Consider the following 22,365-nt stretch of genomic DNA (forward strand, 5'->3'; position numbering starts at 1 on the left):
AAACGCTACCTGCTCCATTGCATAGTGCCAACTGTAAAGTTTAGTGGAGGAGGAATAATGGTCTGGGGCTGTTTTTCATGGATCAAGCTAGGCCCCTTACTTCTAGTGAAAGGAAATCTTAACGCTACGGCATACAGTGACATTCTAGACAATTCTGTGCTTCCAACTTTCTGGCAACAGTTTGGGGAAGGCTCTTTCATGTTTCAGCTTGACAATGCCCCTGTGCACAAAGCGAGGTCCATACAGAAATGGTTTGTCAAGATCGGTGTGGAAAAACTTGACTGGCCTGCACAGAGCCCTGACCTCAACCCCATCAAACACCTTTGGGATGAATTGGAACACCAACCGCGAGCCAGGCCTTATCACCCAACATCATTGCCCGGCCTCACTACTGCTCTGGTGACTGAATGAAATACAGTCCCCGCAACAATGTTTCAAGTTTTAATGTCACATGCACAAGTACAGTGAAATGCCTTTCTCGCAAAACTCAAAAACCCAACAATGCAATAATCAATAACAATGTATTACTAGAAAAAACACCAGAAATAAGAATAGGAAATATGAAATACACAATGCAGTAAGTAAGTAAGCAAGCATACTATATACAGGAAATTTTTCAAAAGTCTGTTCCAATACCAAATGTGTCCAGCGATACTAGAGTGATGGAGGTAGATATGTACAGGGGACTAGGCCACAGAGTAGCAGCAGTTTGCATGTGAGCGGGTGTGTAGAGTCAATATAAATATATGTGCATATTATGTGTGATTGAGCAGATGATGGAGTAACTGTGTGTGTGAGTGTGTAGGGCCACGTGAGTGTGCATAGAGAGTGCAAATATTGAAATAAAAAGGTCAATAAAGATACAAGGTAAACTCTGTCCGTGTAGCTATTTTGTGAGCTATTTATCACTCTTATTGCAACATCTAGTGTAAAGCCTTCACAGAAGAATGGAGGCTGTTATAGCAGCAAATGGAGGACCAACTCCATATTAATGCCCATGATTTTGGAATGAGATGTTCGACGAGCAGGTGTCCACATACTTTTGGTCATGTAGTGTATCCTCGGGCCAGAGTAATGTGAAAGGCAGACTCTCCAGATGGTTGATAATACATGTGTTTACAATGTCTCTGTTTTGATAAATACTATTTAGGCTCTCCCACACTGTTGGCTTTCCTGTTGATTGCCAGGCCAAAAGTGCCCCTCTTCAAATCATTGACATTCACTGCGATCCCTAAGGCCTCCACAACACAAACAAACAAACAACACTAATTCAACGCTCCGATGACACAAAAGCAGCATTCAATTCAATTGCTCCAAATAACCTCCTTGTCGAGCAGCTGCTGGTAAATGGGTTATTTGGCAGCCTAACAACAAGTTGCAGTTCAGACCCATTTGGGATTGTCAGCGAACACTATATAGCCTGCAGCCTCTAAGTAAAATGGGAGGCTCAAATACGGCTAGGGGCAGTTAGGGGAGCGAGAGAGAGGGGAGGGAGGGATGGCAGGAGGAGCGAGGGATGGAGGGAGGGAGAGAGAGGGGAGGGAGGGATGGCAGGAGGAGCGAGGGATGGAGGGAGGGAGAGAGAGGGGAGGGAGGGATGGCAGGAGGAGCGAGGGATGGAGAGAGGGAGAGAGAGGGGAGGGAGGGATGGCAGGAGGACCGAGGGATGGAGAGGGAGAGAGAGGGGAGGGGGGATGGCAGGAGGAGCGAGGGATGGAGAGAGGGAGAGAGAGGGGAGGGAGGGATGGCAGGAGGAGCGAGGGATGGAGGGAGGGAGAGAGAGGGGAGGGAGGGATGGCAGGATGAACGAGGGATGGAGGGAGGGAGAGAGAGGGGAGGAAGGGATGGCAGGAGGAGCGAGGGATGGAGGGAGGGAGAGAGAGGGGAGGGAGGGATGGCAGGAGGAGCGAGGGATGGAGAGAGGGAGAGAGAGGGGAGGGAGGGATGGCAGGAGGAGCGAGGGATGGAGGGAGGGAGAGAGAGGGGAGGGAGGGATGGCAGGAGGAGCGAGGGATGGAGGGAGGGAGAGAGAGGAAGGAAGAAAGGGGGGCAGAGACACAGGAGGCAGAGCGAGTGAGAGAAAGAGAGAGGGGAGGCAGAGCGAGTGAGAGAAAGAGAGAGGGTAGGCAGAGCGAGTGAGAGAAAGAGAGAGGGGAGGCAGAGCGAGTGAGAGAAAGAGAGAGGGGAGGCAGAGCGAGTGAGAGAAAGAGAGAGGGGAGGCAGAGCGAGTGAGAGAAAGAGAGAGGGGAGGCAGAGCGAGTGAGAGAAAGAGAGAGGGGAGGCAGAGCGAGTGAGAGAAAGAGAGAGGGGAGGGAATGAGGGAGATGACTGGAGTATTTAAGAGCATTACTTGCACTATTACACGATGTCAGGAAATGTGCGTTAATTGGAAGTGATCAGGGCTCTCCTAAAAGCCGCTCTGTTCAGGAGGTTTGGGGTAGAAAGCGTAATTGTCCTGCATAATCCCCGGCTAGCACCGTTCACTCTCTCTCTCTCTCTCTCTGTCCCTTCATCTGGATGAAGAGATCCAAAAAGAAGGGCTTTGTAAAGGCCAGACCCCCCCTGGGCCTGACAGCCATGAGTCTCTCTCTTTCTATTACTTCATCTCTCTCTCTCTCTCTTACTGCATTTCTCTCCCACCATGTTTTCATCTTTCATACCCTCTCTCTCTTCCTCTCCATCTTTTTCACTCTCTCCATCTCCCTCCATCTTTCTTTCTCCCACTCTGTTTCTCTGTTGTTGTGACTAATCGCTCAGTGTGTTGCCAGGTGTTAAGAGGTCCCCATGCAGCTTTCCCTCATGTCGCACAGGTGATTGACTGAAATGAATCAGTGTTCCTTACTGTGTTTGTTCTGCTTTCATATCAGGAAAGCGAGAGAGCGAAATTGAAAGGACAGAGAGAGTATGATTTAGACACACACAGAGGAGTCAGCTGTGAGCTGCATGGGGGGGGGGTGTTGGGGGGAATATGCTGCCCTTGTGCCCTCTCTTTGAAGTGAAGCACAGGCCGTGTGTATGGGCCCCTGAGAGGGGAGTTACTAGAAGCCTTCTATACATCTTCTGAAGGCAGGGGGCCCGGCCTCTAGCTCAAGACACAACAAAACACACAGCTACCTAACACTGCTGATTTTTGTTACACAGTACAGGATATGCCTGATTTTGAGCTGGATAAATGTACCAATTATCGGATTTATTCTTGTACATTTGCTTGTTGATAATTCCTCAAGATGCTCTTTACAATTGATGCATTGTATTATCAGTCTCTCAACTTCCGTTGTTATACGTTCTCATTCAGTCTGACCTCTGGAAGACCTGTAATGAGTTGTGGTATTTATCTGAAGATTGATGTCAAATACATTCTTCCAAACACTCGGTGATTGATGGGTGTTTATCCTTCGTCTTAACAGTTCTGTTTTTCCGTCACGAGGCTAAGAGCGATGGCGTCCGCTTGCTGTGAGTACACTGTCATTAACCCTCAGTCCGATTAGCAGAGAGGAGAACAACTCCTCTTCTCTAGCAGATGCTTTGTGTCACAGTAATGTCACACTGTTAGGCCCAACTGTCACCACGCTCCTCAGTGGCGCTACTCAGAGTAAACACTATGGCTTTGATAGACCACTTTTAGGCCGCACGGCCTGCGCTGGGATCAGGGGTCGGCGGCCATCTTGGTGGTCTGCTCTGGTGTGTTCTGGGGAATGTTTGTCTGGAGAAGATAAGTGTTTGAAGAGGAGCTCCAGATGCTCCTCCGTTACAGATTGTCATGTCACGCTACAGATAAGAAGCCAGTGAAGGTCCCGCCGCTGGCCCCACTGGCCCCTACCACACACAGAGACACTCACACAAGATAAATATTTACAAGAGGTATTTGGTTATTTTTACAAAAGCAAGCGTGAAGGGACTCTGGCTTGGAGGATGCTTACACTTTTTTGTTGGTTACATGTACATGTACAGACTGTGATACTTTTGAAGATCAGGAACCAGGGTGGTGTGTGTGTGTGTGTGTGTGTGTGTGTGTGTGTGTGTGTGTGTGTGTGTGTGTGTGTGTGTGTGTGTGTGTGTGTGTGTGTGTGTGTGTGTGTGTGTGTGTGTGTGTGTGTGTGTGTGTGTGTGTGTGTGTGTGTGTGTGTGTGTGTGTGTGAAACGTGTGTGTGAAACGTGTGTTTTTTCTCCAATAGAAGATATTACACACCTCCGAGCGGTTCATCTTTCTGAGTAGAAACAAACAGTAAAACCACCCACCTTCATCGTAACGCTGCATTCCAATCTTCTAAATGCAGAAAGCGTGAGAGAGTGTGTTTTCACCACTGTGATAAAAACACAGGGGCCTGTCGTGTAAGTTAATACGTTTACCTCAGCGACTGTCTGTCACGCCAACCTCCAATTTATTAGAGCTGGGACAGTTTACTCAGTCAGACCCAATTGGGTTTCAATTTACTCACGCCACCTGGTAAGACTCTGACAACACTCTGATGAAAGCATGATGAAGGGAGGTTGGCTGCTTACTCATCATCCACTTACATGGATCTCCCTCTCAGCTCAAGACCCTTTAATTGTGGAGATCTGAATATTCAGGGTCTGCAGATGGAAATCAGCCAAACAGTAGACACTGTATAGTCAGACAATTTTTCTCTCTGGTATTTCATGTGTTTTTTTTCCTACCTATATTATTAACTTTCTTCTGCATTGTTGGGATAGAGCTTGCAAGTGAAACATTTCACTGTACTGTTTTTACACCTGCTGTGTCCTGTGCATGTGCCAATAAAACGTTGAAACGTTGAGTGATCTGTGTGATGTTGTTCAGTCATCGTACATCATCACTGTGTTCTTTACCAGAAGGTTGGCTGGACCTCTTTGAAGTCGTGTAGATCACATCATTACGCTCTTTTCGTTTTCAAAGCCCTGCTCCACAAGTTTACTTAAAATGACAAATTATCAAACCTGTTCACAGGGTTGGTTAACTCTGGAGTTAAGTCAGTCAGCCTTTAGTTTTCTTGCTCCATATTTCTGGAACGATCTCCTCAATACATTTAGAATAGATGTGGCAGTTCAGGCAGCGGACAGAGGATTTGAATAATTAAGAAGGTGTTTGTTTTAGTTTTGTGTATAGTGTGTATATTTATGTTTGTCTGTGCAAAATGTGTTGTATTTACATGCAATATATATTGTATTTCATTTTTTATATATTTTATGAAATGTTATATGCAGGGTGTCCTTGTAAAAAAGACACTGGTCTCAATGGTGACTGATAAAATAAATAAAGGGAAGGTAGAGAAACAAACCCTAGTCTTGTTCTGCTTACTTTGCAACAGTCGTGTTTATCTCTCTCTCCCGCTCTCTGCAGCCAGATGTATTAGAGACTGGTGACAGTGTTTCAATTAGCAGCTAGCTACATCGTTAGCATGCCATTACCACCCAGAGAAGAATGCCAGACAGGCAGTCAGCTTATATGTCCCAATAGTTCTCTGTAAAAGGAGACAATGCATTTTACACACCTACCCGGCCAGCCTCCAATACGCTTGTCTGACTGGGATTATTAGAAGGTGATATTTTTCCCGCTTCTATAGATACAGACTCTTTCATCTCAGCTAGGAGCTCAAACCCAGTTTAAACCCTGTCTCAGTCGCCTGTTCACGGCTAAATGACACAGATACAAAGACAGTAGATGCATTTATTTCAATGTGGCAACTCAGCACTTTCCCTGTCTCGGTATGAGTCTTTCTGCCTGTCTGGCATTCTTCTCTGGGTGGTAATGGCATGCTAACGATGTAGCTACCTGCTAATTGAAACACTGTCACCAGTCTCTAATACATCTGGCTGCAGAGAGAGGGAGAGAGAGGAAGTGAGGGAAATAAAGGGAGAGGAAGCAAGCGTCTAATTGCTATGGTTGACAGTATATCTTCTGTGCAGACTTCTGAGTCATCATTTGCACAGCGTAATGAATAGGTTAATAAAATCAAATACTGTAATTATAGCTTAGTGGGCTGGATTGTTAATGCTGCCAGTGTAGCTCAACTGAATAATACAGTCACTGGTATCAATTATCTACAAGTTCACTTGTTTAAATGATATTTTACAGTCTCTTGATAACATTAATGCTAGAGGCAATGTAATGATAGACAGACAAAGGCCATGCACCAATTATCATAAACTATTAGCTTGTTTCCAAAGGGTTTTATGTTAATCTTTTAGTGCTTAACTACCCTGCAATTAACATAGCAGGAGGAGCTGCCTTCCAGCTAGGCTGCAAATTGAAGTGCCTAGATAAAGAAAAACACACTGAGATGAAACCCCCGAAAAAGAAAGCGAGCTATCGTACTCAAGTGTACGGGAATGTGTGTGTGTGCGGTGTGTTTGTGTTTGAGAGAGAGAGCGAACGAGAGGGAGAGACGGTGAGTGCGTGTGAGCGTCTGTGTGATCAAGGATGTGTAACAATTCCATTATCTCTGGTGGGCTATGACATGAGATGTCTCTTTCAGACCTCTCTCCCTTTGTCTAACGCCAAACTACCCCTCTTTGGGGAGCGTGAAATGAAGAGCTCTCCCCAGCTACGACAGTCAGCGGCTGCATCTGACAGAGCGCATCGTTTACATATCAGGCTAGCAGTGGCTTGATATGCAAATTCAGCCCGTTGAAAAGGAGCTACAGGGAGATACGGTCCATTGTTGGGTGTTCACAGTGCTCCATTTTATTTTATGCTAAACACAGTCGTATACAGAGTGTGAGCCTCTCGTAAACCGTGTGGTGCCTTTGGTAGGTAGGTCCAGCCCACAGAGGAGAGGAGGCCCCTAGGAATATGTCCCAAATGGCACCCTATTCCCTATATAGTGCACTACTTTTGACCAAGCGCCATATAGGGAATAGGCTGCCATTTTGAGAAACATCCACAGCCTTTAGAGGACATGCATGCATAAAGGTCTACTTGACAAGCTGGGTTTGGGTGTCTCTTTTTGTTCCTGACACATAACAGCTGATACTGTTTCCACTTAGTACTGAGGTACAGTGGAAGGTTTGATTTAATTGATCTTATATCAGTTTGAAGAATCATGACATAGCTGTTTGTACTATTTACATGCAGAGATGGAACTTGGATTTGGGATTTTGGACACTGGCAAGCTGGGATAGTAGACTGCAATTTCTGTTTACATGTACAATGTAATAATTTGTTGCATATGTTTAAAGTATCATGGCGCACAAGTATTAGTCTCTACCATATTTGTTTGTGTAAGAAAACGTATGTTAGGAATGCTGTTACCACAGTATCAACTTTACTCACTGTGCATGGAATTATTATTCCTTCCTAATCTTTTTATGTAATAGCAAACATAATGTGCTTTGTGTTAATAATTTAACACTGTTTATCTTACTCCTGTAGTGTAAGATAAGTTATTATAAGCAGTAGTATGTCACAGAGGTATGTCACAGAGGTATGTCACAGAGGTATGTCACAGAGGTATGTCACAGAGGTATGTCACAGAGGTTTGTCACAGAGGTGTGTCACAGAGGTGTGTCACAGAAGTGTGTCACAGAGGTATGTCACAGTGGTATGTCACAGTGGTATGTCACAGAGGTATGTCACAGAGGTATGTCACAGTGGTATGTCACAGAGGTATGTCACAGAGGTATGTCACAGAGGTATGTCACAGTGGTATGTCACAGAGGTATGTCACAGAGGTATGTATAAACAGTAGTATAAAATGCTGTCCGAGTGTGTTACATGCAGATGTATTGCTGAGTCTTTGCTTGATCATTAAACTCAGTTCTGCTATATAATAAGCCATGCATGTCTCGACCCACTGGGCACAAACTGGTTGAATCAAAGTTGTTTCCACGTAATTTCAACAAAAAATGTAAATGTGATGACATTGAATCAAAGTGGAAAACAGATTGGATTTTAAAAAGTCATCAACATAATTGGAATTATTTCTTTTTTTTCACCCACTTTTTTACCTAAATCCAATGGCAGGTCTGTTCAACACTGGTCCGAACAATCGGATTCCACGCTTCAAGATTGCTTCAATCATGTGGACTGGGATATGTTCCGCATGGCATTGGACAATAACATTGATGAATTTGCTGATTCGGTGAGCGAGTTTATTAACAAGTGCATCAGTGATGTTGTGCCCACAGCAACTGTTAAAACCTTCCCCAACCAGAAACTGTGGATTGATGCCAGCATTTGTGCAAAACTTAAAGCGCGAACCACTGCTTTTAATCAGGGCAAGGTGACCGGAAACATGACCGAATACAACCAGTGTAGCTATTCTCTACAAGGCAATCAAACAAGCTAGGTGTCAGTATAGAGATAACGTAGAGTCGCAATTCAAAGGCTCAGACACGAGAGATATGTGGCAGGGTCTACAGTCAATCACGAACTACAAAAGGAAAACCAGCCCCTTCGCGGACCAAGATGTCTTTCTCCCCGACAATTTAAACAACTTCTTTGCTCGCTTTGAGGACAACACAGTGCCACTGACACAGACGGCTACCAAAACCTGTGGGCTCTCCTTCACTGCAGCCAACCTGAATAAAACAATTAAACGTGTTAACCCTCGCAAGGCTGCTGGCCCCAGCCGCGTCCTCAGAGCATGCGCAGACCAGCTGGCTGGACATATTCAATCAATCCTTATCCCAGTCTGCTGTTCCCACATGCTTCAAGAGGACCACCATTGTTCCTGTTCCCAAGAAAGCGAAGGTAACTGAGCTAAATGACTATCGCCCCGTAGCACTCGTAGCCCCGTAGCACTCACTTCCGTCATCATGAAGTGCTTTGAGAGACTAGTCAAGGACCTCCACCCTACCTGACACCCTAGACCCACTCCAATTTGCTTACCGCCCCAATAGGTCCACACACGACGCAATCACAATCACTCTGCACACTGCCCTAACCCATCTGGACAAGAGGAATACCTATGTAATAATGCTGTTCATCGATTACAGCTCAGCATTTAACACCATAGTACCCTCCAAACTTGTCATTAAGCTTGAGACCCTGGGTCTCGATCCCGCCCTGTGCAACTGGGTCCTGGACTTCCTGACGGGCAGCCCCCAGGTGGTGAGGTAGGTAACAACATCTCCACCCCGCTGATCCTCAACACTGGAGCCCCACAAGGGTGCGCTCTCAGCCCCCTCCTGTACCCCCTGTTCACCCATGACTGCGGGGCCATGCACGCCTCCAACTCAATCATCAAGTTTGCAGACGGCACTACAGTGGTAGGCTTGATTACTAACAATGACGAGACGGCCTACAGGGAGGAGGTGATGGCCCTCGGAGTGTGGTGTCAGGAAAATAACCTCACACTCAATGTCAACAAAACAAAGGAGATGATCGTGGACTTCAGGAAACAGCAGAGGGAGCATCCCCCCCCCATCCACATCGACGGGACAATAGTGGAGAAGGTGGAAAGTTTTAAGTTCCTCGGCGTACACATAACGGACAAACTGAAATGGTCCACCCACACAGACAGCGTGGTGACCTCAGGAGGCTGAAGAAATTTGGCTTGTCACCAAAAAAACTCACAAACTTTTACAGATCCACAATCGAGAGCATCCTGTCAGGCTGCATCACCGCCTGGTACGGCAACTGCTCCACCCACACCCGTAAGGCTCTCCAGAGGGTAGTGATGTCTGCACAACGCATCACCGGGAGAAAACTACCTGCTCTCCAGGACACCTACACCACCCGATGTCACAGGAAGGCCAAAAAGATGATCAAGGACAATAACCACCCGAGCCACTGCCTGTTCACCCCACTATCATTCAGAAGGCGAGGTCAGTACAGGTGCATCAAAGCTGGGACCGAGAGACTGAAAAACAGCTTCTATCTCAAGGCCATCAGACTGTTAAACAGCCATCACTAACATTGAGTGGCTACTGCCAACATACTGACTCCATCTCTAGCCACTTTAATAATGAAAAATGGATGTAATAAATGTATCACTAGCCACTGTATTTCGCTACACTCGCATTAACATCTGCTAACCATGTGTATGTGACAAATAACATTTGATTTGATGTGCTTCAAACGCTTGTTACTTTCACATTGTATTCACGTTAGTTGACAACTCAATCAAATATAAATAAAAATTAGACATATACAGTGGGAACTCTCAAGCCATGTGATCCATTGAAACAACATTACCCATAAAGCCCTTGGATAGTGTCCTGCATCTCTTCCATGATGATGAATGGTTGTGCTGAAGCCTTAATCTGGTCCATGTTAAAGATTCACTGCCCTCTCAGAGTCAGGGCTAGCATTGAGATGCCTGGCCAAGCCTGATTTATATTCAATGGCATGGACCAGGAGCCAAGTGCACTATCTGCAAAACAGATGCAGTGGATGCCCTTGTCCCCGGGACACATATTTCACCCAGAATTGAAATGGTGAACAAGGTCATGTCCTCTCGCTCGCTCACTTGCGCTTTCTCTCTCTCTCTTTCTCTGTGCGTAAGTCTCTGTTTCTCTCTCTCTCTCTATTTATCTCTCTCTCTCGCTCTGTCACTCTCTCACTCACTCACCCACCCACCCACCCACCCACTCACCCACCCACTCACCCACCCACAAACCCACCCAGTCACCCACCCACCCACCCACCCAAAACACTTTCTAATGCCATGTTTAGGATGGTTAGCTGAAGCTGAACAGAGCACGCCACTCAGCAGGATGCATGCTTTGATTGAAACGATTTGGACGTTTCACCTGTAAAACGTCATTCACGATTGACAGTGAGGGCCTGTTTTGAAATGAGGTAGCCTGTGCTTAATGTGCCTAACTTGGTGTTTGAGGATATTCAAAATATATTTGTTTCTTTAGACAATAGCCTATATGTGGCCATAGGCAGACGTTGCAATTGGAGGATGCATTTTGTAATGCATATTCTATAATGATAGGCTATTAAATTGGCTACATCTTTGTCAGTACAAACTTTGAGGAAATTTCCCTCACTTAAAAAATAGCACTATGCCACTGGAGAAGACAAGGGCAGGGGACTGCATGCAGGGCCAAAATCCTGATGAACACTCTGCCTTCAAACAAAATTCCTTTCTGTCAGCCCCCATAACTTATGGGGCCAAGATTACAAAGCTACCGATATAATAAATTATGTTGATGGACAGAATTATGCTCAGTGCTTCCTGCACTCCCCAATGACGCACACTAGCTTAGCGCAGCCTGACAAAGACTGTGATTTAGCGCTGGGGCTAAGGGGACTGGGGCGAGAGACAGAAAAACATTCACAGGCCTCACACTGGCCCTCGGCCTAGTGTATAAAACCCCTTCTTAATTCACCAACAAACCTGTCGCCATTAAAAGGGAAAGAAAAGGGATCGCAGATCATAAATACTTCCATATTTATTAGCTAACAACAAAGTACAGCTGGAGAAGGGAAAGGGATTTTGAAAGAACGTTGTCAAGGATAAAGTGAAAGAGGAAAAACACATTTGCTCTCTCTCTCCTCTCGCTCTCTCCCCCTCCTGCTCTCTCTCGCTCCCTCTCTCTCACACATACATCCTCACTCGCTTTCTTTCTTTCTCTCTCTTTCACACACTCTCCCTCTCTCACACACTCTTTCGCTCGCTCTCTCTCACACACACGCTCTTTTAACTTTGACCAGGGATGTAGACTACTGCACTTATTCTGCTGCATAGAAACAGATGTGTCTGCTCCGCTCTCAACGTGTGACAGACATACGAGATAAACAGAGAGAAAAGCAAAGAGAGGAGAAAAGAGAGAGAAGAGAGGGCTGGCACGGCAATTACATTTATCTCAGTGAGAGACAGATTAAAGAAAGAGCGGAGTGAAACAAAGTTCCATTGGCTTAATCAGCCGACAGGCTGCTAGAGTATACATGATAAATCAGACTCCTGCTAAACCTGGCTAGGGATGGAGGGAGGGAGAGAACGCCTCTGCTATGGGCTAGTGAAGAGAGAGAGAGAGAGAGGAAAGGCGAGAGAGAGGGTAACTATAAAGACTATAGCAAATTTATCCACTCCGGGATCACGCAGTACCTACCAACTGTTGATTAACTATCACCATTCATAACACTGTTATTGTTGGTGTCAGAGGAGAAATTATAGTTTGTTATAACGCAACTGCTACGGCTGCCCTCGACCGTTAGGTAAACAGGGAAAAAAGACTTGAGGAGTGTCCTGTGTTTCCCCGTTTCCTCTTTAGGTCTCTTTCTCTGTCTGAATCTCTCACTTTCTTTTTCTCTCTCACACTCTCTCTTCCTTCTCTTCCACCGCTCTGATTCAGAGGTTGTTGGGTTTCAATGCGGAAGACACATTTTGATTGAATGCATTGTTGTACAACTGACTAGGTATCCTCTTTCCTTCCCTTCCTCACTATCCCTCTTTCCCTCTCGTTTTCTCGATCACCCCATCTTTCTCTTGTTTTCCATTTTCTGTCTTCTCACTTTCTCTCTCTCCCTCACTGTCCCTCTTTCTCTCTTGTTCAATACATTTCTCTCTTTCCCTTCTTTCGCACATTCTTTATCCCTCTCTCAATCTCCATCTCCATCTCTCTCTCCCCTTTCCCGTCTGTAGGTGAATGTTCTTCCTTTAGCCTTTTCAGGCTGCCACACACAGGGCAAAGAGAAACAGGAGGTTAACCCCTAACCCAGGAAGTGGAAGCCGGGGGTGTAGTGTACTGTAGATATCCTGCGTGTCATTAGTTCAGCGTGGGGTCACAGCTGGGTCTCTCACAGCGTGATTACACCGGCTGATTTATCTGCTGAGGAGCCCAAACACAGATAAATCTCTGCTAGGGCTCATCTCCACTGCAGCCCCGCACTGAGGTCTGGGATTCTTTCTAACTCAGCCTTCCGCCCGCCCCACATTCAGTCTGATAAATGACCCCAAGCTGAATAAATACTCTCCAAGTACATCCTGAATAATGCATTTAGATCACCTGCATGCACTCTTGGACTTGTAAATGTGTATATTGTTGCATTTTAAAAACAGCAAAGGTGTTGCTTTGATTTCTCGATTTCTCTGCATCCTCGCTCAACCTTCTCATTCCTGTGTCGTTGATGAAAGAGAGGAAAGAGAGTCAGAGGTTGGCGGACATTTTGTTTTGCAGGTCATTTCTCCCTAGTCTGTCTGGTACTGGGACTCCTGTGTTGTATTGGCCTGTCTGTGTGTCTGTGTCTTTACGACAGAGTTTAAAACCCAGCAGTAAATTCACATACTGGAACACTGCACTGGCTCGCCTGGGCGTCACCCTCCCTTTTTGGATTGTAGACGCGTTCACCAGTGCATTTTTAACTACATTAATTGTCAGTTTTCTTGTTGACAAGACATTTATGCAGTAATAATTGGCTGGGAATGGATGCAGTGTAGAGGAGATATCCATCACATCATGGCTGTAGTGTAGTCAGTGGTCTGCCAGCTGCACAATCCACAAGCGCCACCTCCACGGCTAGTAGGAAAGTATTTCAGCCCTCCCTGCTCCTCTCTCTCCTCAGACCCCGGCTGTTTGCTCAGTCAAGATTATATATACCCACGATCCATTGCCTGCCTCACAGGCGCTCATGGAGGTCTATGATAACAAAGACTTTGTGATTTATGGCCTGCTGTGAAAGCAGAACTTGATGAGATTAAACAATTTCATAGCACAAGTGTTTCTCCGCGAGGGTCTCCTGATTTGTGGTGGCAAGGCGGACAGTAAATCACCTTTATATATATATATATAGCATGCTCAGCAAAGCAGCGCAATTACTGGTCGAGACAGCTACTTTTGATTTAATTTTTATCCCTGGGTTTGTCTCTTTTATTCTCCGCCTGTCACGCAGACACTCACCTTCATAAGTCCTTCTGTAGGGAGGGAGGGAGCGAGGTAGAGGGCGAGGTAGGGAGGGAGAAGTGGCAGGTAGCCTAGTGGTTAAGAACGTTGTGCCAGAAACCAAAAGGTCACTGGTTCGAATCCCAGAGCAGACTAGGTGAAACATCTGTTGATGTGCCCTTGAGCAAGGCACTTAACCCTAAATGCTCTGGATAAGAGCATCTGCTAAACTACAACATCATAATGGGAGCTGCAGGGTGGCGTACCAAAAAGGGTTCTATTGCTTCATATATGGCACCCTTTTTGGCTCGATCCATAACTTTTTTCGAAGAGGGTAGGCCCTCTGCTTTCTCTCCCTCGCAGCTTTTAGAAAAACAACAAGAAGACGACACGGACCACCATATAACAACATAGCCACTGTAGATATAGGAAGGGCTCTATATTTCACGCATTGTTATTGGGCCTCTGGTCGGTCTGTCCGTCCATCCGCCCGCAAGTCTGTCCATCTGTCTATCTTGGAGGTGAATGGACTAGGCATGTTGTAATTAGACTGTGTTGGGCACTACTTTCTCTGCGCCATAAAAGATGACATGGTGCAATGTCTTGCAGGCCGGGGTCTGTCTGTCTGTCTGTCCGTCCGTCCGTCCGTCCGTCCCACCCTGGAAGAGGAGGATGTGTGTTGCTTGTTGGGCTGTGAGTTATGATATGTTGTGGAGATAACGCTGTCATCATTGCAGCCTGGAGGTTAAAAGATGCAGGAGAAATGGCTTGGGGAAGGGAAGGTCATTCTGACTTGGGCCAAGTAGCCTGGGAATTATGACAAAAGAAAACATGATTTGTTTTTTTCCATGATTTTCGGTCGTTGCAATAAACAAAACTAATTGATTAGTATTGTGTTTAGCCTATGTAAAGTAGTGTGTGTCTGTGACAGAATGAGGTGTGTTTACACAGTATAATGTACATGTAGATTTATGTATGTGTATTCAGTATTTGTATTGTACCCATATGTGCAATACTGTGCTGTTGGCCTACAGTGTGTGTTCTGGGGATAGGAATGTATGTGTGGCTGTTGGTGTATATTTTCTGTCCGTGTGTGTTTGTGTCCTTTTGTAAATGCGAGGAGCACATCTGTCGGCATCATCCCATATCTTCCCAGAAAACATCAAGAGATCTCATTATTTCGACACATTTCAGATTTTCTCTCCCTCTCCCCCTCTCCCTCTCTCTCTCTCGCTCTCAGTCTCTGTCTCTCTCTCTCTCTGTACGCCCCAAGTCAAAATTAGTTTTCATTCCCTCTGTGATCTCCCTTGACTGAAGCTCGGCTGAAAGTAAAGAAAATAGCAGTCTTCATAGACCCGGGCCTCAGTCAAACACACACAAACTCACACAGCTACATCTCTGAGTTAAGCATTGCTAAGTAACCTTCACATTTCACTCGTGTGAAGAGCTAATTTCCTTTAAGTTCCACATGTCACTTTTTGGTGGGTCGTCTTCAAATGTCTCCCGCCGTCTAATTGCATAGGAAACATTCCAGACAAGGCTGTGTGACAGGCCCACTCCCTGAGTCTTCAATTATTAAACATCCTACCCATCCAGCCATCCAGGCAACCAGGCAGCACACACTCTGTAGTGAAAAACAGCTCTGACGTTAGCTACAGCCCCTAATCGCTACCGAAAGCCTCATGATATGTCACACTTCTGAGTCTCTCTCCGTGTATGTGTGTGTGTGTGGGGGGGGGGGGGGTGGTATCTCAAGTGATTGAAGATCACAACAAGATGCTAGGGAGGAAATGGCATGACAATTGTCCTTGAATCTTGTGGACAAATTCAATGCTAGTAGAGGTCAACTCTCTAAAGAAAACAAACAAGTCTGTACAGTACTCTATACAATGACTCACAGTGTAATGGCTGTCATTTTCTATTGACGTTACGTACTTGTATCTCATTCAAACATCTCTGGATTTTCCAACAGCATGATAAACTGTAGGGAGTAACTATTCCCAGCTTGCATCAGTGATCACCATACATTAAGACTGTTACAGGCCGAGCTGCTGGATAACCTTTTTTCTTACCAGACTCCCATTGGATGCAACACCACTAATATGTTACTAATATATTTTGTTAGACTTTATCCTGTATAATCTTAATGGTTATGGACATGGTAGATAGTATACAGAGTCAGAGTCAGCCCAGCAGTGGAAAGGTCATAGCCTTGCCGAATAAGAAACAGCCTGAAGCGTGTACTAAGCCTTATACCGGAGTTCCTTCACTACAATACAACCGCATGTTTCCCCTTTACTTGAAATTACTCTCGCTTATTCTGAGAGGCATTCAAATCAAAAGGTCGGACTGAGCAGCTTCTTAAAATTCAACCCTAAAAACAAACCTAGACCTATTAGCATCTAAGGGTTGTTGATACGGGCGATTTAACTTCCTGTAGTGAGACGACCTTTGCTTGTTTAACACTGAGCTGCGTGTGTGCGTGCGTGTGTGTGACCCATCCATTGCTTGTTTAGCACTGAGCTGTACATAGAGAGGTGACGCAATGTTGTAGGTTCTGCTAGTGCTGTACCCTTCACTTTCCGCTCCGAGCGAAACAAGCCCAACGAGTTGCTGGTCTTGTGATCAGTGATCCGTTTACTCTGAGCCAGTTCATTGGTGTAAAACTGTTGAATCATTAATGGAACGCCCTAACAACGTTAGGTTGTTGTGTGTTGTGTGTGGCATCATCACATGAAATGTCCCCCCCCACCACAAGAAAACAGAGTTAATACATTTTACACACACAAAAGTCATTTAAAACACATCATGTTTTTTGCATGCGTATCTGATACACAATTATCAAGGTCAACGGTATAAAAGTGTTTCTTTAGAAGTACTTTCTCTCCTAGGTGTGGTCGATACAGTGCTGAACTAATACTACATGCAGAAATGTGTTTCAAACAACTGTTTCAAGATTTGACTTCAATTTGTTTTGTTGCTAGGCACTTTGTTGCTAGTTTTTCATTGTCGAAAAACACGCACTTATCATTTGTTTTTGGCTCTTAAATGTACCTCTTAAAATAATCTAAGTGGTACGTAGTCATCTTTGCAACTCGTGATGTTTAAACTGGAGTTTAACTTTGAATAAGAGAATGGCTTTGTGTCTTAATTACAACATTGTGTATTTTTTTGCCGTCGTTAACCGCGACTCTTATTAAGTTATTGTTAGTCAATGTCTCTCTATCATTTTCTATTACTTGTTTTGTATCTCTGTTTTTCAGGATGTTTACGTGTTTTTATGTTCATAACCCTGAACATCAGAGGTATGAAGCACAAAATGACATTAAAGAAGTATGAAAAATGTGTCAGTCCAGCATTAACTGTTGACTCAAATAAGTGTACAACTTCTGTCTCCTCTGATCTTTAAAATCATAAGAAAGCAGTGCAAGAGCTAAAGGAGAGACGAGAAAGAAAGTTCCACGTTCACACACAAAATAAATATTTTTGATATAGACCCAAAGAGAAAACATTTCAAAAGACATTTTTATACATGTCTTTTGCAAGCGCAAACAGCAGAAATGGTGTCAAGAGAAAACAAAACAGAAAGCTTGTTTCTTCTAACAATTGCTTTAAGCTACAAAAACCTCCTAGAGTCCCTAGCCTCCCATCACTGTCAGTTTATTCTCCCTCTTCCCTCCCTCCTTCCCCTCCTCTTTTTCTTCCCTCTTTTCCCCCATCTCTCTCTCTCCCTCTTTCTTTCTTTCTTTCTCCCCCACATCCCCATCTCCCTCTCTACTCTGCAAGGCCCAGTCCTTGGCCCCTCCGTGTACTCCTTGGGCCCTGATAGGTTGTGGTCTGATGCTTAGCAACAGCATTCCTGTGCCCTAAGTAGCAGTAAGCCGTCGGCTGAACCCTTTGATGTGGCTGTCAGGACCTATTTATTTCCTTTTAGCACTTTGTCTGCTTGTCCAGATGGAGAGGGAGATAAAAAAGGGAGCTGGTGTTTACACCGCTGGGCCTGTACGACGTAGCCCTTATTACATTGTATTGCTGCTCAGTCTCAACTAGGGAGGTTGAGGTGAGTCGAGAAGTAGGGAGGGAGGGAGCGACGGGGCGGGATGAGTCCTTACCAACAGGGCACTCCATCCAGAGATCGGCCTTGGTCTCAATGGACACTTTAGTATTTGTAGTATTTGACCAAAATCCCCATGAAACATTTGGGACTGATAGCTTAACCTTGAACAGAGTTAGCCAAACTCTCTGAACTGTATTCCGTATATACTGTAGGGTTTTGGCTCTGCCTATCTGAGAAATACTTTATCTCCATGGACTTCACAGAAGGAAGCTGAGACTGGTATAGGCAAGGGGTGTCACAATGTTGGGTCTGAGGTATATTCATAAAATACTCTACATGCCCTCATCTTCCCGTTCTCTCTCATGGTGATCTGTTAGAAGCAATAATCATTATTGCCTCAAGGTTTATCAGCATTTATTCGTATGAAACAGCAGAAGAGAGAAGACAGACAGTACTGGTGTGATGTATAATCCTGTATGGGAGTCATCTTTCATTATGACATTTAACAGAGCTTCCTCTGTCTCCCCACCTCCCCTCTCTCTCTATCACTCCCTCTTTCTCTCTCTCTCTCTCGCTCTTTCTCTCTCCTCCCCCTCTCTCTTTCTCGCTCTCATCCCTCACTTTCTCTCGTTTCCCTCGCTTTTTCCTCTCTCTCTCTCCCTCTCTCTGTCTTTCTCCCTCGCTCTCCATTATCAGAGTGAATTCTGCTTTCCTTCTCCCCAGCCTGTATTATTATAAGCTGTGTTGATAACTCACACAGCACAGAGACTATAATGATGTGAACACTCAGCATATGCCTCTGGCCCGGCAAATTAAAACAATACTTAGCTTGATGAGCATACTACTCCGGCCAGCACAGAGAGGGAGGGAGAGAGAGAAGGGACGCTCTTAAATAGATGACACTGCAGCACCCCCATCTGCTCAGTGCAGGAACAACGACAGAGAGAGACAGAGAGAGAGAGAAAAAGAGGGAGAAGGGGGGGGGGGGGCGGCTATAATTACTTGTAGTCCACAGTCCGCCTCTCAGAGTATGTTTTGAACATTAAGTATGTTTGCTTTTAGCGGTTATTGATGTGATCTCAGGCCCTCTTCAATCCATCAGTTTCTCATTTCTTTGAAGCTCATTTATGATCTGAATATGCAGCATTTTATTATTCCAGTTTGCCATGGGCCGATGAAGACCTACTCTCAATGTAGCTAACAGGGACTATTGGTATTCACATACACAGTTATGACTTACCGACATGAGTCAAAACACATTCAAAAACATGTAATGGATAGATGTCATTTTAAACGTCTGCCATTCGTTTCTATTTTAAATCAATGAAGACCGTGGTCTGGTCGTCAGGGTAAATGTCTTAAGCATCTGTGAGCACTGAGCAGTGACCATACTAAATGAATGAGTCCAGTGGGCCTACAGTATGAGCCAACCCTTGGCTTTTGATTATGTTTGTGTAAAATCTTAAGGCTTGTGATCAAAGACTGGCCTGGTCGGCCAGCCCTTTTAAAGAAAGAGGAAGGGAGAGGGGGAAGGAGAGAAGGCTAGAGAGCTAGAGAATGGGGGGGGTAAAGAAGCACAGAAAACGAGAGAGGGAGAGAAAGTGGTAACAAGGAAGAGATATAGGACATAGATGAATAGAGAGAGAGAGAGGGCCCTGATAACAGCTGTGTTTCAGATCTAGTCCTCCCTGAAGTTGGTTCCATAGGGACTCCCATCATCAGAGGCCAAGCAGCTTTCTCATCCCCTGTACGGGTCATAGAGTAAAGTGAATGGGGAGAAGCGGGGGGAGTAGTGGGGAGGGTGGGTAAGAGGGAGAACTGTCTGATTAATGTTCTACGGGTGGGGTGGTGTTGTGGATAGGGAGGGAGGGGAAGATGGGGGTGTTTGATCAGTTGACGTGGCATGGTGGGAGGGGATCAAGGCAACGCTCTGATGTTGACAGCGGGCCATTTTTGGGGGGCAGCGACTGATTGACGTCCCTGCCGACCCGTAAGGAGGAGCGACCCCAGAACATTGCTTCCTATCCAACCCCCCCGCCCCTCGCAGTCTGTGGGTGGTGCTGGTAATAACGTGGCTGGTGGGAAGATTAATTGTGGACAAGCAGCAGGATTAGGAGGGTCTTTGTGGGGCCAGGGGAGGGCCAGAGTCTGTGATCTCTCAGGCAGGACAGGAAATAAACCAGACAGGCAGGTCGCTCTGGGGCTCAATGGGCTGCCTCTCAGGCCATAGAATCAGAACTGGGTAGAACAGACATTCACATTCACTCTTATTCAGTCCTATTCAAATCAATGGTTCATGGTTCATTGTTCTATTGGTTGTAATTCTATGTCTAAGACACAGACCTATTATGTAGTCAGAGCCCAATGACTGGGGGATGTTAGGACACTGCTGACACATTGAAGAGGAAAGGCAGACCTCCAGTACTGTTTAAATACTACCTGAAATAGTTGTTAGATATGGTACAGTAGAATACTACCTGAAATAGTTGTTAGATATGGTACAGTAGAATACTACCTGAAATAGTTGTTAGATATGGTACAGTAGAATACCACCTGAAATAGTTTTTAGATATGGTACAGTAGAATACTACCTGAAATAGTTGTTAGATATGGTACAGTAGAATACTACCTGAAATAGTTGTTAGATATGGTACAGTAGAATACTACCTGAAATAGTTGTTAGATATGGTACAGTAGAATACTACCTGAAATAGTTGTTAGATATGGTACAGTAGAATACTACCTGAAATAGTTGTTAGATATGGTACAGTAGAATACTACCTGAAATAGTTTTTAGATATGGTACAGTAGAATACCACCTTAAATAGAGTGTTTACCTACCTATTTTGGAAAAAAGGATTGATAATATAAGGACTTACTTTACTCGCGGCGGACGGTGACCAGTGTTTACTCACTGCATCACTGGTTGTAAGATATAGTACTGTAAAAAAAAACTTAAATAGCTATAACACCCAAAAAAACTGACCTCGAAGTGAAGTTTGAAGTATTATGTGGACAGGATATTTTGTGATATTGTCATTCTAATACGCTCATCTACTATTGCACCCAGAACTCGTTGATATCATTTTGTCGGGAACTCTTCTTCTAGTAATATATAAAGCATGTGCTCACCAGCCCAAGCCAGCCTATGTACTGTAATGTCCTTCAGAGATCCTATCTGAAAGCACATTATGGGATCATTTTCAATTTACACCGCCATTGAAGAATATGTTTTCATTTAACGTTGTCCACCTCTCTTGTTTCTCAAGGTTGTGCGTGGGGGCTGTAGACTAGTGAAACAACCACACAAGGGGAGAAATAGCAGCACTAAACCATCTCTAATATGTATTTGTCACTTTGGTGTTTTGCTATGATTAAAAGCCCAGTGAATTCCTTCCTGCAGGAGAGGAAAGAGGGTATTTCTGCAAAGGCATCAGATAGCAACATGTCAAGATAAACTGCCTGTTGAAACAGCTAAAAGTCCAGGGAACAGAAGACAAATAAAACAGGATGTTTAGGTCTTTCGCACCAAAAGAAGAAAAACAAATAAACACTTTTGACCTGTTCAAATACACTCACTCTTAATATCAGTATAGTTTGTATTGTCTAAACTCTGGGCCTTGCTGGTGGCCGTTCTGTTCTTGGGAGTAAATTGAACGTGCAACCAACCAATGTATTTTCAGTAGGTACAGTTGGGAAATGTAGACTGTCACCACAGGGTTGGGTAGGTTACTTTGTAAATGCAATCCGTTACAGTTCCTAATTACCTGTTCAAATTTGTAATCAGTATTTTTGGATTACCCAAACTCAGTAATGTAATCGGATTACATTCAGTTACTTCTAGATCACTTTCCCCTTAAGAGGCATTAGAAGAAGACAAAACTGTATGTTACCAATTGAACGACATCACTTGCAGGATAAATCAATGTTAAAGTTTACGTAGCTGGCCATATATGGATGTTCTATTTTACTTTATGGGTTGGATATGTAGGCCATCGCTTTCTACTACGTATAATAACACAATTAAATTATATCTTTACATTAAAAACCAAAGTCTATCAGAATTCCAGTCATTCCAATAAATGTTATACGCCTTGATCTTCAAGAATAGGACTTGGAAATATGGAAGTATAGATTAGCCATAATGTTTTACCGGAGCACTACCCAAAAAATACGGACTTCTTAGCCAGCCCTACTCTGTTGTTTATGATTTTGTTGTAATGGAGGACTGATTGGGCTCATTGATTCAATTTGAAAAATAAATGCTGCGCTCATGGAATGGCATGCTTTGAGCACTACTGAAAAGTGCTATTTACATGTGAAAAATGAATGCCAAATGCTGCATTTGCTATAGGCCTACTGTTTGTTGGTGACACTTTGATATCTTGATAATATGCCCCTGTTTAAAACAGAGCCGCCCAACTCTGTTTTGGTTAAAAGCAAAAATCCTTTCTGAATTTAAACGTCATCCTCAAAGTATTTATCTACTTTTTCAAAACCGTCTGTAATCTGATTACCATATTTTTGCTGGT

At 44.6% G+C, this 22,365-nt stretch overlaps 1 protein-coding gene across 1 annotated transcript in view; it reads left to right on the forward strand.

Annotated features, from left to right (window-relative positions):
* Positions 1-22,365, forward strand: part of LOC110502629 (leucine-rich melanocyte differentiation-associated protein) — a 378,878-nt gene that overhangs the window by 322,641 nt on the left and 33,872 nt on the right. The gene's annotated exons all lie outside the window — the stretch shown is intronic.

The sequence above is a fragment of the Oncorhynchus mykiss genome, chromosome 23 (assembly GCF_057628025.1).
Source record: "Oncorhynchus mykiss isolate SJ-2025 chromosome 23, ASM5762802v1, whole genome shotgun sequence".
In the NCBI taxonomy this organism is placed as follows: domain Eukaryota; kingdom Metazoa; phylum Chordata; class Actinopteri; order Salmoniformes; family Salmonidae; genus Oncorhynchus; species Oncorhynchus mykiss.